We start from the raw sequence: 12,880 nt of genomic DNA on the forward strand, positions 1-12,880 counted from the left end.
GGATGATAGAACACATGTGAGAAAAACAGTAATCTTGTCCAGCACTCAATCTATAAATTTCCAAGTAAAAAAAGAGCTTTAGGCTATGTGCACACGGTGCGGATTCTGCCGTGGAATTTTCTGCGCAGATTTTGCTAAATCTGCAGGTAAAATAACCTGCGTTTTACGTGCAGATTTAGGTTAAGTGCACACGTACTTTTTTGCCCTGCGGATTTTTCTGCGCAGAATTGAAGAAATCTGCAGGTCAAATGACCTGCATTTTTCCTGCGGATTTCTTCCTCTTTTCTTGCGGTTTTCCCCTGCGGATTTGGAGAATGGAGCATGTGGAAAACCGTACAAATAAGTGACACGCTGCATATTTTGTACCACAAGAAAACCGCGCGGAAAAATCCGCAGCGTCTGCACAGCGGTTTTTTTTTTTCTATTGATTAACATGCTACTGTACATCACAATGCGGATATGAAGCGTTTCTGCGTGGTAAAATCCACTGTGCATCCGCTGGAAATCTTCATCGTGTGCACATGGCCTTAGTGCAGTTTTTGTGTGGATTTCCCCTGCAGATTTCTATAAAGGAGCAGGTGGAAAACTGCAGCAAAACCGCACAAAAGAAGCGACATGCTGCTTCTTTTAGGCTATTTGCACACGATGCAGATTTGCTGCGGATCCGCAGCGGATTTTTCCGCGCAGAAACGCTGCAGATCCGCACTGTGATTTACAGTACAATGTAAATCAATGGAAAAAAAAAAAAAAAAAAGCTGTGCAGATGATGCAGAATAATCAGTGCGGAATTGCTGCGGATTTAAAAGAAGTGCATGTCACTTCTTTTGTGCGGATCTGCAGCGTTTCTGGACCCCTCCATGATAGAAATCCGCAGTGGCAAAAACTGCAGAAAATCCGCATCAATTCCGCATAAAAACAGCGGAAAATCCGCGGCTTCAGATTCTGTCAGGAGATGCATATTTTGTGCACAAAATTCTGCACCACTTTTCCTACGTGTGCACATAGCCTAAGAGCCACCTTCACTGAATGCAACCTTAGTGCTGCGGAAGGTGGCTCTTTCAGTGAAAAACACTCTGGATGGGTGACAGGTTCCCTTTAAATATCTGTGTCAAACAGTATAAAGGGCTGGTAAGACAGGGTATTTAGCAAGGAATATACAAATGCTGGTGGGTTGGAGGGCATGGGAGATCTGTCAGGTTCAATTTAAATAGATATGTTTTTAATTACAAAGAAACAATAGGAAAAACATCCAAAATCGGTATCAACTGTCTTATGTAAGCTACAGTTTATCCTTTCAATCTGGGTTGGTTTTTTTTTTTACAGTATGCAAACACTTTGTTTTCTGCTGTGATTCCGTTCCTTAAAAAATGTGTAGAAAAAACATCTTTGAAAAAAAAAAAAAAAAAAAAAAAAACAGATGCAACATATATTTTTTAAAAAAGAACATACCCGTATTCACTTGCTTTTTGTTTAGAATTAGTGGTGAGCGAACGTTTTCTGATAAGGTGTTATCCGAGCACGCTCTTGTGCTAGCTGAGGGTCTCGGAAAATATGTTCTAGTCCCCGCGCCTGAATGTCTCGTGCTGTTTGACAGACACAACACATGCAGGGATTGCCTGTTTGTTAGGCTATCCCTGCATGTGATGCCACTGTCAAACAGCCCGAGACATTCAGGCGCGGGGACTCGAACATATTAGTCAAGCACGGCAATACACTCGATCAGCACACGAGTATGCTCGGATAACACTTTATTCGAGCATGTTTGCTCACCCTATTTAGAATATAAAAAAGTTTAATTTCACAAGTTATGAAAACGTGGCATGAAACAGTCCTCACATGTTAGTTGGTTCTCCCAAAATCAGCGGCCTTAACATTTATATATGTGCTTTGACAGAATCTCTAAACAGTTTTTACCCAAGAAACATGGAAGGAAAAAAAAAAAAAAAAAAAAAAAAAAAAAAAGAATTGTCGTACCCCAGTTCTATGCTTAAAGAGTTTGTCCATTTGGAGGAAAGTTGGCCCCAAACTATATAAAGTACCTAAAATAAACTCTGCAGGTACTCACCCATCCTAGGTCCAATGCTGTCTCCCCATCCCTGCTCCAATCCCAGTGTTCTGACTGCGTCACAACTCTAGGCAGTCACTAGGCTCAGCATCTTGTGCTGTCAGCCTCATCACCACTACAGTCAAAATACTGGGCTTGGGGCAGTAACGGGGAACTGGCATTGGACCCAGGCAGGGGGAGTACCTCCTGAATTTGGTATTTTAGGCATTTTACACAGTAGTGTTATACTAAACAGTCCAAAGTTAGCACAGAACAAGTCTTAAAGATTGACATGCCCCAACGTCCCATCTTTGTGAATATTCCCCACCCTCATGCCCTTCCTGTGAGGGTACGTGCACACGCTGCGGAATGCTCTGCGGATTTGGCCGCGTGGATTTTGTGAAATCCGCATGTAAATCTGCAGGTCAAAAGACCTACGGTTTTACCTGCGGATTAGCCTGCAGTTTTATCATCTCTACAATGGAGGAGATGGTAAACCGCAGCGGAATCCGCAGAAATTGACATGCAATTCTTTCTGCGGTTTAGAAACCGCAGCAAGTCCGCACTGCGGTTTTTGATATCCATAGGATATTATGGTACTGTACACCGCAGCAGAAACTGCAGTGTGCACACCCTTAAGGCCCTTTTACATTTAGCGATGCACAAGCGATCCGACCAGCGATCCAACCCGGTCAGGATTGCTGGTGCATCGCTAAATGATCGCTAGTGAGCTTTCATACAGAAAGATCTTACAGCGATGCAGCGCACCATACTCACCTTTCACACTCAGCGATGAAGACGTCCTTCCGCCTGCCTCCAGCGTCGCTCGTCTCACACAGCAGGAAGCAAACGAGAAATGGAGCCGCACGATCAGCGACGGACAGCGGTCGGAGGTAAGTATCACACGCTAGCGATATCGCTATAACGTCACAAAATCAGTGACGTTTTAGCGATATTGCTAGCGATATCGCTATGTGTAAAACCCCCTTTAGGTAAGCTTTATATTGTACTAATGCCATAGTAATTGTTCACAGTTTACTGGCAGACTGACATCACCGGAGACAGAATGAGTCATCACAGCGTCTCACTTTCACTCCTTCTTATTGATTTCCATATGAAATGCTCCCTGATGAACTCTAGCTGCATAATATAAATCAATACTTTTACTTCTCGCTCAGTTCGACAAATACCTGCCCTAAGAATACTGACCATATACATGAGATCCTTGTATACATACAAACAAAGCTTGCGTGTCGGAGTTTAGTTCTTTGGTTTCGTAGTCGCCAGGTCCACACTGTCATAAGGAAAAGAAACAGCTGTTCTTTGGGCATAACGGCAAACCAAAAATAAACAGTACATTTGATAGCACGGGCTCACCCGCTCAGGTAAGTGTCCAACTCTGAGTCTCGCAGAGACAGAACAACACTGGAGGTCATTACACCTCCACTCACAGACACTCAATGAGGCAGTTGACCTGCATTATATAGGCCATACACAACCAGAGGTGGAGATATGGGAGCAGCCAGTCCCATCCAGGTTTGTGATTGCGCCTAAACCTGGACCTTGCTACACCCCATTATCTCTCTCAGTACTATAGGTGTTGGAACCTGCTTTTCCAGGCTTACATTACTGAGGCTAACCACCTTGACACATATCTCATCTGAAGGACCAATCCGGTGACAATCTTAATATACAGCGCTGACAAAAATTAAGAGACCATTGCTAAATTTTCAGTTTGTCTGATTTTTCTCTTTATAGGTATATTTTTTTAGTAAAATGTAAATTGCTCTTTTATTCTATAAACTACTGACAACATGTCTCCAAATTTCCGCGCACTAAATTTTGTATTTATTTTCAGAAAATGAGAAATGCTCAAAATAACAAAAAATGCATTGCTTGCAGTCCTCAAATAATGCTAAGAAAACAAGTTCTTAATCATTTAGAAACAACAATACTAATGTTTTAACTCAGGAAGAGTTCAGAAATCATTATTTTGTGGAATAACAATGATGTTTAATCACAGCTTTCATGCGTCTTAGCATGCTTTCCACCAGACTTTCACATTGCTTTTGGGTGACCTTATGCCACTCCTGGTACAAAAATGTAAGCAGTTCTTTGTTTGGTAGCTAGCTGTGTGGTATGGCGCATTGTCCTGCTGGAAAAAACAGTCCTCAGAGTTGGGGAAACATTGCCTGAGCAGAAGGAATCCATTGTTTTTCTAGGATAACCTTGTATGCGGCTTGATTCATACGTCCTTCGCAAAGATTAACCTGCCCAATTCCAGCCTTACTGAAGCATGCCCAGATCATCACCGATCCTCCACCAAATTTCACAGTGGATGCAAGACACTATGGCTTGTATGTCTCTCCAGGTCTCCGTCTAATCATTAGACCACCAGGTGTTGGGCAAATTAGACTAATCAGAGAAGATTACCTTACTCCAGTCCTCTATGGCCCAATCCTTATGGTCTTTGGCAAACTTCAGCCTGGCTCTCCTTTGCTTCTCATTTTTCTACCTTTAGATCAGGGTTGCCCAACTCCAGTCCTCAAGGCCCACCAACAGGTCATGTTTTTAGGATTTCCTTTGTATTGCACAGGTGAAGCAATTATCACATGAGCAAATTACTAAGGAAATCCTGAAAACATGATCTGTTGGTGGGCCTTGAGGACTGGAGTTGGGGAACCCTGCTTTAGATGACTTGAGCCCTGCCTCTAGGAGTTGGTTATGAACTGTTTTTGCAGTGTACTTCACCCCAGCTGCCATTCCTTTGGGAGGTCCCCCAGTGTCTGCTGCTTGACCTTGCAATGGACGGCCGTCTTATAAATTTTAAGGATGGAAGCAACATGACGCTCACTGTATTCCTCCTAGTAAAGCCAGAATTGAGCCCTTATTTTCCTCACTCAAGACTTTTCTTTTCAACTCCTTTGGTATGGTTAAAAGATATTTTTTCATTCCTATTACTTTTGGGATTTTACTAGCATTTATCTTGCCATCCAGCTTGTCCTATTGCAAGAGGATTGTGAACACCACAGTAGGGTTTTTTATACTTTCCTTCGTTAACCCCTTAGTGACAGAGCCAGTTTGCAGCTTAATGACCAGGCCAATTTTTACAATTCTGACCACTGTCATTTTATGAGGTTATAACTCTGGAACGCTTTAACGGATCCCACTGATTCTGAGACTGTTTTTTTCATGACATATTTTACTTCATGTTAGTGGTAAAATTTCCTCTATATGACTTGTATTTATGAAAAAAAGTGAAATATGGCGAAAATTTTGAAAATTTTGCAATTTTCAAACTTGAAATTTTTATGCCCTTAAATAACATTTCCCACATGTTTACTTTACATCAGCACAATTTTGGAAACAATTTTTTTTTGTTAGGAAGTTATAAGGGTTAAAAGTTGACCAGCAATTTCTCATTTTTACAACAAAATTTACAAAACCATTTTTTTAGGGACCACATCATATTTAGGGTGAGTGCACACGCTGCGGATTCTGCTGCAGATCCGCAGCGGATTTGGCCCTGCAATCCGCAGCAGTTTCTGCTGCGGTGTACAGTACCATTATAACCTATGTAAATCAAAAACCGCTGTGCAGACGGTGCGGATTTGCTGCGGTTTCTAAACCGTCAATTCTTTCTGCAGATTCCGCAGCGGTTTACCATCTCCTCCATTGTAGAGATGATAAACCGCAGGGCAAAACCGCAGGCTAATCCGCAGATAAACCGCAGGTCTTTTGACCTGCGGATTACCTGCGGATTTTGCAAAATCTGCATGATCAATCCGCACCAGAATCCACAGCGTATGCACACACCCTTAAAGTCATTTTGAGGGGTGTATATGATAGAAAACACCCAAAAGTGACACCATTCTAAAAACTAGACCCCTCAAGGTGCGCAAAACCACATTCAAGAAGTTTATTAACCCTTCACAAAAACTGAAGCAATGTGGAAGGAAATGTGGAATTGAGATCGGACGCAACGTCAAGTTTGGAGAGCCCCTGATGTGCCTAAACAGTGGAAACCCCCAACAAAAGACCCCATTTTGAAAACTAGACCCTTTAAGGAACTTATCTAGATTTGTGGTGAGCACTTTGAACCTCCAAGTGCTTCACAGAAGCTTATAACGTAGAGCCGGAAAAATAAAAAATCATTTTTTTTCCACAAAAATGATCTTTTCGCCCCCAAATTTGTATTTTCCCAAGGGTAACAGGAGAAATTAGACCCCCAAAGTTGGTAAATAGTGGTGTTAGGAATCTGGTTTCTGCCATGCCTTTGCAGCAATCCAGATCCTCACATTTGTCTCCAGAGGCTAAGTCCTTCTTCCCAGCTTCTGAGCATGCCCATGGGACGAGCTTCCATTGGAGTTCAGGAGTCAGGTGCTCAGGTCCTGCTCCTGATTCCATTGGTTCTTCTCAATGCTCTGGAGATTTCCAGCAGGTCCCGTATGCTATAAAAAGTGCGCATGACCGTTCCGCCATGCGCTAGTATTTTCATACTTGCTGCTGTTTGCTGATGGAGGCTTGGACTGGTGAATGACTCATTAAATACCCCCTCCCTTGGTTATTACGTTTGTGTTAGTGATTGTGTTCAGCCAGTATTAGCGCCAGCGTGCTCAAGCTTCAGCTTTACCAGCAGCTAAGCGTCTTGCATCGGGCTTCCTGTACAACGGTGCCTCCCCGCGGCACTATCCTTGCCGCAGTGCTTGCGCAGTTCAGAGTGTTCGCAGTTGCAACGTCTCTGTTACAGACTCCCGGTAGGTCTAGACGGAGTGTGTCAGGCCAGTATAAGCCACTCCTGTGACCGTTTACCGCGTCTGTCTCGCTGAGCCTCTGTGAGTGGTTAACAGACTCAGCATGTTGTATTTCTGTTTATACTGCAGCTCTGTGTGTGAAACAGAGCTTGCTCCAGCGTTATTCCATATGTTTACCCTTGCAGCTCTGTGTGTGAAACAGAGCCTGCTCCAGCATTACCAATGTATATGTTTATGCTGCAGCTCTGTGTGTGAAACAGAGCCTGCTCCAAGTGTAACCACCACGTGTGCTATAGCTTGCAGCTCTGTTTGTGTAACAGAGCCTGCACAGTGCACTTGGGTGACGCCTTTAACCCTGTGCACACCACCGTTACTTTGCTCAGCTTTCCTCTAGCAACGGTTATACCATCTACCGCATGGTGGACCCCGAGCGGTGAATGCACTTTATTATAAATTTTATTTAGTGCGTTCCACCGCTCCTAACAAGTGGAAACCCCCTCAATTCTTGCAATAACCCTAACCCCAACTCTAATGCTAATCCCTAATCGTAACCCTAATTCCGACACTAACCCCAATTCTAACCCTAAGGCCGGGGTCACACTGGCGAGGAATACGGCCGAGTGAGAGGCGCTAAAAGCACGCATTAGACACGGACAAATGATTCCCTATGGGGTCACTCGCACCAGCCGTATATTTCTCATCCGTATTCTACGGTCCGTGCCAATCGCAGCATGCTGCGATTGTCAGCGTAGTACGCCAATGCAAGTCTATGGGTGCGCAAAAAATACGGATTACACACGGACCACACATGTGACTTGCGAGAAATACGCACCCGGTGTCTTTTAGAAAAGCCGGCAATTCAGTGCACGATACAGTAAACTCACACTGACAGGTTTAATAAAGAAACGAAAGAATAGATATAGACACATAGAATACACACATACATAGAATGTATATATATATATATATATATATATGTGTCTATATCTATTCTTTGGTTTCTGTTAGAAACCCTGTCATAGGGCTCCATTATACTGTATGTCCATTTTGCAAGCCTGAGAGAAAATCTCGCCATACAGATGCCATACGGATGCTTACATACGCAAAATACGCGACCACACCTTGATTACGGATGACATACGGAGAACTGTTTCGGGGCCATTCATCCGTATTACGCATGTAAAATACTGACCGTATTTTGCGTTGGTTAGTATGACCCCGGCCTAACGGAAAATTGAAAATAAATACATTTTCTGTATTTTATTATATCTGCCTAACTAAGGGGGGGGTTACTATTTTTTTTATTTTGATCACTGTGATAGAGTTTATCACAGTGATCAAAATGAATGAATGGAATCTGCCAGCCATTTTCTTCCGGGACCAAGATTGCAGCGCCCACCGGGGGAGGCAGGAGGGCCCGGGGACCACGAGGACCACCGGGAGGGGGGACGGGGACTCTATTTCTCTCTCCTCTGATGTGCGATCACATCAGAGGAGAGAGAAATTAAATGCAAAATCGCGTCCTTTTTTTGGCGATCGCCGTTATAGGGTTAATAACGGCGATCGCAAAAGCGAAGTCGGTAAATACCAACTCAAACCATGTTCTCTGGGGTCTCGGCTACCCCTGGCAGCCAAGACCCCCGAGAAAATTTGACGCTGGGGGGCACTATATACTTTCTCCACAGCGCCGTTAATTAACAGCGCTGTGGTTTAAGTACCCTTAACTACCGCCGTTAAAAGGCGTATCAGTGGTCGTTAAGGGGTTAAATAAGATTTGGTTCAGGTGATCACCTAATCAGAAGCACATTAAGTAGAATGAGGTGTCCTCTGGTTGGAATTCAACTGACACTGGAATGGAATGGCTGTCAGACATGGAGAGAAGCTGATTGTTATAAAACTGCAGTGGTCTCTTAATTTTTTGCCAGAGCTGTATATATATATTTTTAAAAGAAAATACATTTGGTACAGCTTGGCTGTAACATAAGAAGATATCGATCGGTTTTTGGTCTCTGGTGAGAGAGATATTCAATACTCACCCCATAATCCCACTTCCTCATTATATTACTTTTCCGTATCTAGCTATTATCATGAGTACAGTTATTTTTAGAGATACAGAATGGAAGTGTAAATTTCAATTTTTTTCTATCTTATTACTTGCCGTTACATTTTACGTTGCTATTAGGGTACAGGCACACTTTAGCACACCAGTAACAGTGCTCACTACGTCAGGACACAATACATTTTTAACAATCGCCGTCATAAAGGATTACTTACAGAGCAAGCATTTGGGATGTGCTATACACTCTCCATAGAGGTATATGACATTTTGGAGGTCAACATTACCTGGTTGTCAGCCTGAAAATACAATTCTCTGTATTACCGTATATAGCACGGTTATAGCTACTGCACAAGGACTGAAAATGTACCTGCTGTTAGCCATCATCAGACTTTCCTTCTTGTAACCAACACATCTTCATTTAGAGCATGGATATTTCCTGGCTACAATGCTACGTCTCTAATGAACACAGCTTATATTGACTGAGCAAAGATGGAAAATTCAACGTCCAATTACTTGGATGATCAGTTGGTTTGTTCTGATAAAGTCTGTTATACTAAATAATGAAAATGTTTTCTGAGAAGTGCAATTACCACTTAAGAAATGTTACAGACTTTAACCCCTTGCTGACATCCGCCGTAGATGTACGACAAGTCGGTAGCGGGTGTATGGAGGGTGAGCTCGACCCATACTCAGAAGGTAATGGCTGTGGTGTTACAAACAGAACCTGACACTAACAACCGGTTAACAAGCACCGCCCGCGATTGTTAGCCTTTTAAATGTCTCTGTCAAACGCTTTCAGAAACGCATTATCAGCATGCCGGCATGGAGGCGCATAGATGCGCCCATCCGTGTGGCCGTGATGTGATCACGGGTCGCCGATAGGTTGCTATGACAGCTGGGGGTCTGTTGAAGACCTTCGAACTTGTCATTACAGCGCTCCCGTGGTACCCTGCCCGTGGCCAGGCTTCAAAAGAGATCATAATTTCTGCTATAAACAGCGATTCTGCTTCAGGTCCCTAAGAGAACTATAAAGAACAGTGAATAGTAAGAAAAATGTTTTAAAAATAATGAAAAAACAAAAAAAATTAAGTTCAAATATCACCCCATTTTTTTTCCCCATAAAAAAATAAAGATATTAAAAAATGCACGTATGTTGTATCACCAGGTTCAGAAAAATCCAAATAGGTCAAAATAATCAAAATACTTAACCCGATTGGTAAACACCGCAAACAAAAAGAATCAAGATCGGCAAAATTACATTTTATTGATAGCTGTAATTCCACAAAAAGTGCTGTAACAAGTGATCAAAACACCACATCTATCCCAAAATCGTATCAATAAAAAAGTGTTGCCCCACAAAAAATAAGCTGTCACACAGATCTATGAGTAGAAAAATGGAAAATGTTATGGATCTCAGAAAATGAGAACACAACCCCCCCCCCCCCCAAAAAAAATGTTAACACTTCTCATTTTTTTTCACTACTAAAATAATAAAAAACTGGACATGTTTGGTATCGCCGTAATGGTACTGATGAGGAGAATCAGACATTTTTGCCACACAATGAACACCGTAAAAAAACTAACAAAAAAACAATGTTTTTGTCACAATTTGACCGCAATTTATTTCCCGTTTTCCAGTACATTATGTAAAATAAATGGTGTCAATCAAAAGTACAACTCACAAACAAGCCCTCGTATGTCTATGGACTGTTATCCCCGTAATATACCGTTTTTATCTATTAACTAGCTGAAGAGCCCGACGCTGCCCGGGCATAGTACCTAACTGTGGGTCCCGCTCTCTTCCTTCACAGCCCCGCTCTCTCCCTCCATAGCCCCGCTCTCTCCCTCCATAGCCCCGCTGTCTTCCTCCACAGCCCCGCTGTCCCCCTCCAAAGCCCCTCTCTCTTCCTTCACAGCCCCCCGCTCTCCCGTTCTCTCCCTCCACAGCTCTGCTTTCCCGCTCTCTCCCTCCACAGCCCTGCTCTCTCGCTCGCTCCCTCCACAGCCCCGCTCTCTTCCTTCACAGCCCCGCTCTCCCGCTCTCTCCCTCCACAGCCCTGCTCTCTCCCTCCACAGCCCCACTCTCTTCCTTCTCAGCCCCGCTCTCCCCTCCCACAGCCCTGCTCTCTTCCTCCACAGCCCCGCTGTCTTCCTCCACAGCCCTGCTCTACCGCTCTCTTCCTTCACAGCCCCTCTCTTCCTTCACAGCCCCGCTCTCCCGCTCTCTCCCTCCACAGCCCTGCTCTCTCCCTCCACAGCCCCACTCTCTTCCTTCTCAGCCCCGCTCTCCCCCCCCACAGCCCTGCTCTCTTCCTCCACAGCCCCGCTGTCTTCCTCCACAGCCCTGCTCTACCGCTCTCTTCCTTCACAGCCCCGCTCTCTCCCTCCACAGCCCTGCTCTCTCGCTCGCTCCCTCCACAGCCCCGCTCTCTTCCTTCACAGCCCCGCTCTCTCCCTCCACAGCCCTGCTCTCTCCCTCCACAGCCCCACTCTCTTCCTTCTCAGCCCCGCTCTCCCCCCCCACAGCCCTGCTCTCTTCCTCCACAGCCCCGCTGTCTTCCTCCACAGCCCTGCTCTACCGCTCTCTTCCTTCACAGCCCCACTCTCTCCCTCCACAGCCCTGCTCTCTCGCTCGCTCCCTCCACAGCCCCGCTCTCTTCCTTCACATCCCCGCTCTCCCGCTCTCTCCCTCCACAGCCCTGCTCTCTTCCTTCACAGCCCCGCTCTCTTCCTTCTCAGCCCTGCTCTGCCCCCTCACAGCCCTGCTCTCTTCCTCCACAGCCCTGCTCTCTTCCTTCACAGCCCCGCTCTCTTCCTTCTCAGCCCTGCTCTCCACCCCCACAGCCCTGCTCTCTTCCTCCACAGCCCAGCTGTCTTCCTGCACAGCCCCGCTGTCTTCCTCACAGCCCTGCTCTCTTCCTCCACAGCCCCGCTGTATTCCTCCACAGCCCCGCTGTCTTCCTCCACAGCCCCGCTCTCTCCCTCCATAGCCCCGCTGTCTTCCTCCACAGCCCCGCTGTCCCCCTCCAAAGCCCCTCTCTCTTCCTTCACAGCCCCCCGCCCTCCCGTTCTCTCCCTCCACAGCTCTGCTTTCCCGCTCTCTCCCTCCACAGCTCTGCTCTCCCGCTCTCTCCCTCCACAGCCCTGCTCTCTTCCTTCACAGCCCCGCTCTCTCCCTCCACAGCCCCGCTCTCTCCCTCCACAGCCCCGCTCTCTTCCTTCTCAGCCCCGCTCTCCCCCCCCACAGCCCTGCTCCCTTCCTCCACAGCCCCGCTGTCTTCCTCCACAGCCCTGCTCTACCGCTCTTCCTTCACAGCCCCGCTCTCTCCCTCCACAGCCCTGCTCTCTCGCTCGCTCCCTCCACAGCCCCGCTCTCTTCCTTCACAGCCCCGCTCTCCCGCTCCACAGCCCTGCTCTCTTCCTTCACAGCCCCGCTCTCTTCCTTCTCAGCCCCGCTCTCCCCCCTCATAGCCCTGCTCTCTTCCTCCACAGCCCCGCTCTCTTCCTTCTCAGCCCCGCTCTCCCCCCCCCACAGCCCTGCTCTCTTCCTCCACAGCCCCGCTGTCTTCCTCACAGCCCTGCTCTCTTCCTCCACAGCCCCGCTGTCTTCCTCCACAGCCCTGCTCTCTTCCTTCACAGCCCCCCGCTCTCTCCCTCCACAGCCCCGCTCTCTTCCTGCACAGCCCCGCTGTCTTCCTCACAGCCCTGCTCTCTTCTTCCACAGCCCTGCTCTCTTCCTGCACAGCCCCGCTGTCTTCCTCACAGCCCTGCTCTCTTCCTCCACAGCCCCGCTGTCTTCCTCCACAGCCCCGCTGTCTTCCTCCACAGCCCCGTTGTCTTCCTCCACAGCCCTGCTCTCTTCCTTCACAGCCCTGCTCTCTCCCTCCACAGCCCCACTCTCTTCCTTCTCAGCCCAGCTCTCCCCCCCCACAGTCCTGCTGTCTTCCTCCACAGCCCTGCTCTACCGCTCTCTCCCTGCACAGCCCCGCTGTCTTCCTCACAGCCCTGCTCTCCCGCTCACTC

At 46.5% G+C, this 12,880-nt stretch overlaps 1 protein-coding gene across 3 annotated transcripts in view; it reads right to left on the reverse strand.

Annotated features, from left to right (window-relative positions):
• MFHAS1 (multifunctional ROCO family signaling regulator 1) overlaps positions 1-12,880 on the reverse strand; it is a 162,574-nt gene that overhangs the window by 99,923 nt on the left and 49,771 nt on the right. Inside the window, exons 1-2 of one of the 3 annotated variants that reach the window (XR_012220006.1) lie at positions 3,422-3,591; positions 3,254-3,338 (exon numbers count right to left, since the gene is read on the reverse strand). The exons of the other annotated variants lie outside the window; for them this stretch is intronic. The gene's annotated coding sequence lies outside the window, so the exon portion shown is untranslated. Of the gene's footprint in view, positions 1-3,253; positions 3,339-3,421; positions 3,592-12,880 lie in introns of those variants that run through there. 3 annotated transcript variants of the gene reach the window in all.

Source organism: Dendrobates tinctorius, unplaced genomic scaffold, assembly GCF_039654945.1.
Source record: "Dendrobates tinctorius isolate UK_male_01 unplaced genomic scaffold, ASM3965494v1 ptg000011l, whole genome shotgun sequence".
Taxonomy (NCBI): domain Eukaryota; kingdom Metazoa; phylum Chordata; class Amphibia; order Anura; family Dendrobatidae; genus Dendrobates; species Dendrobates tinctorius.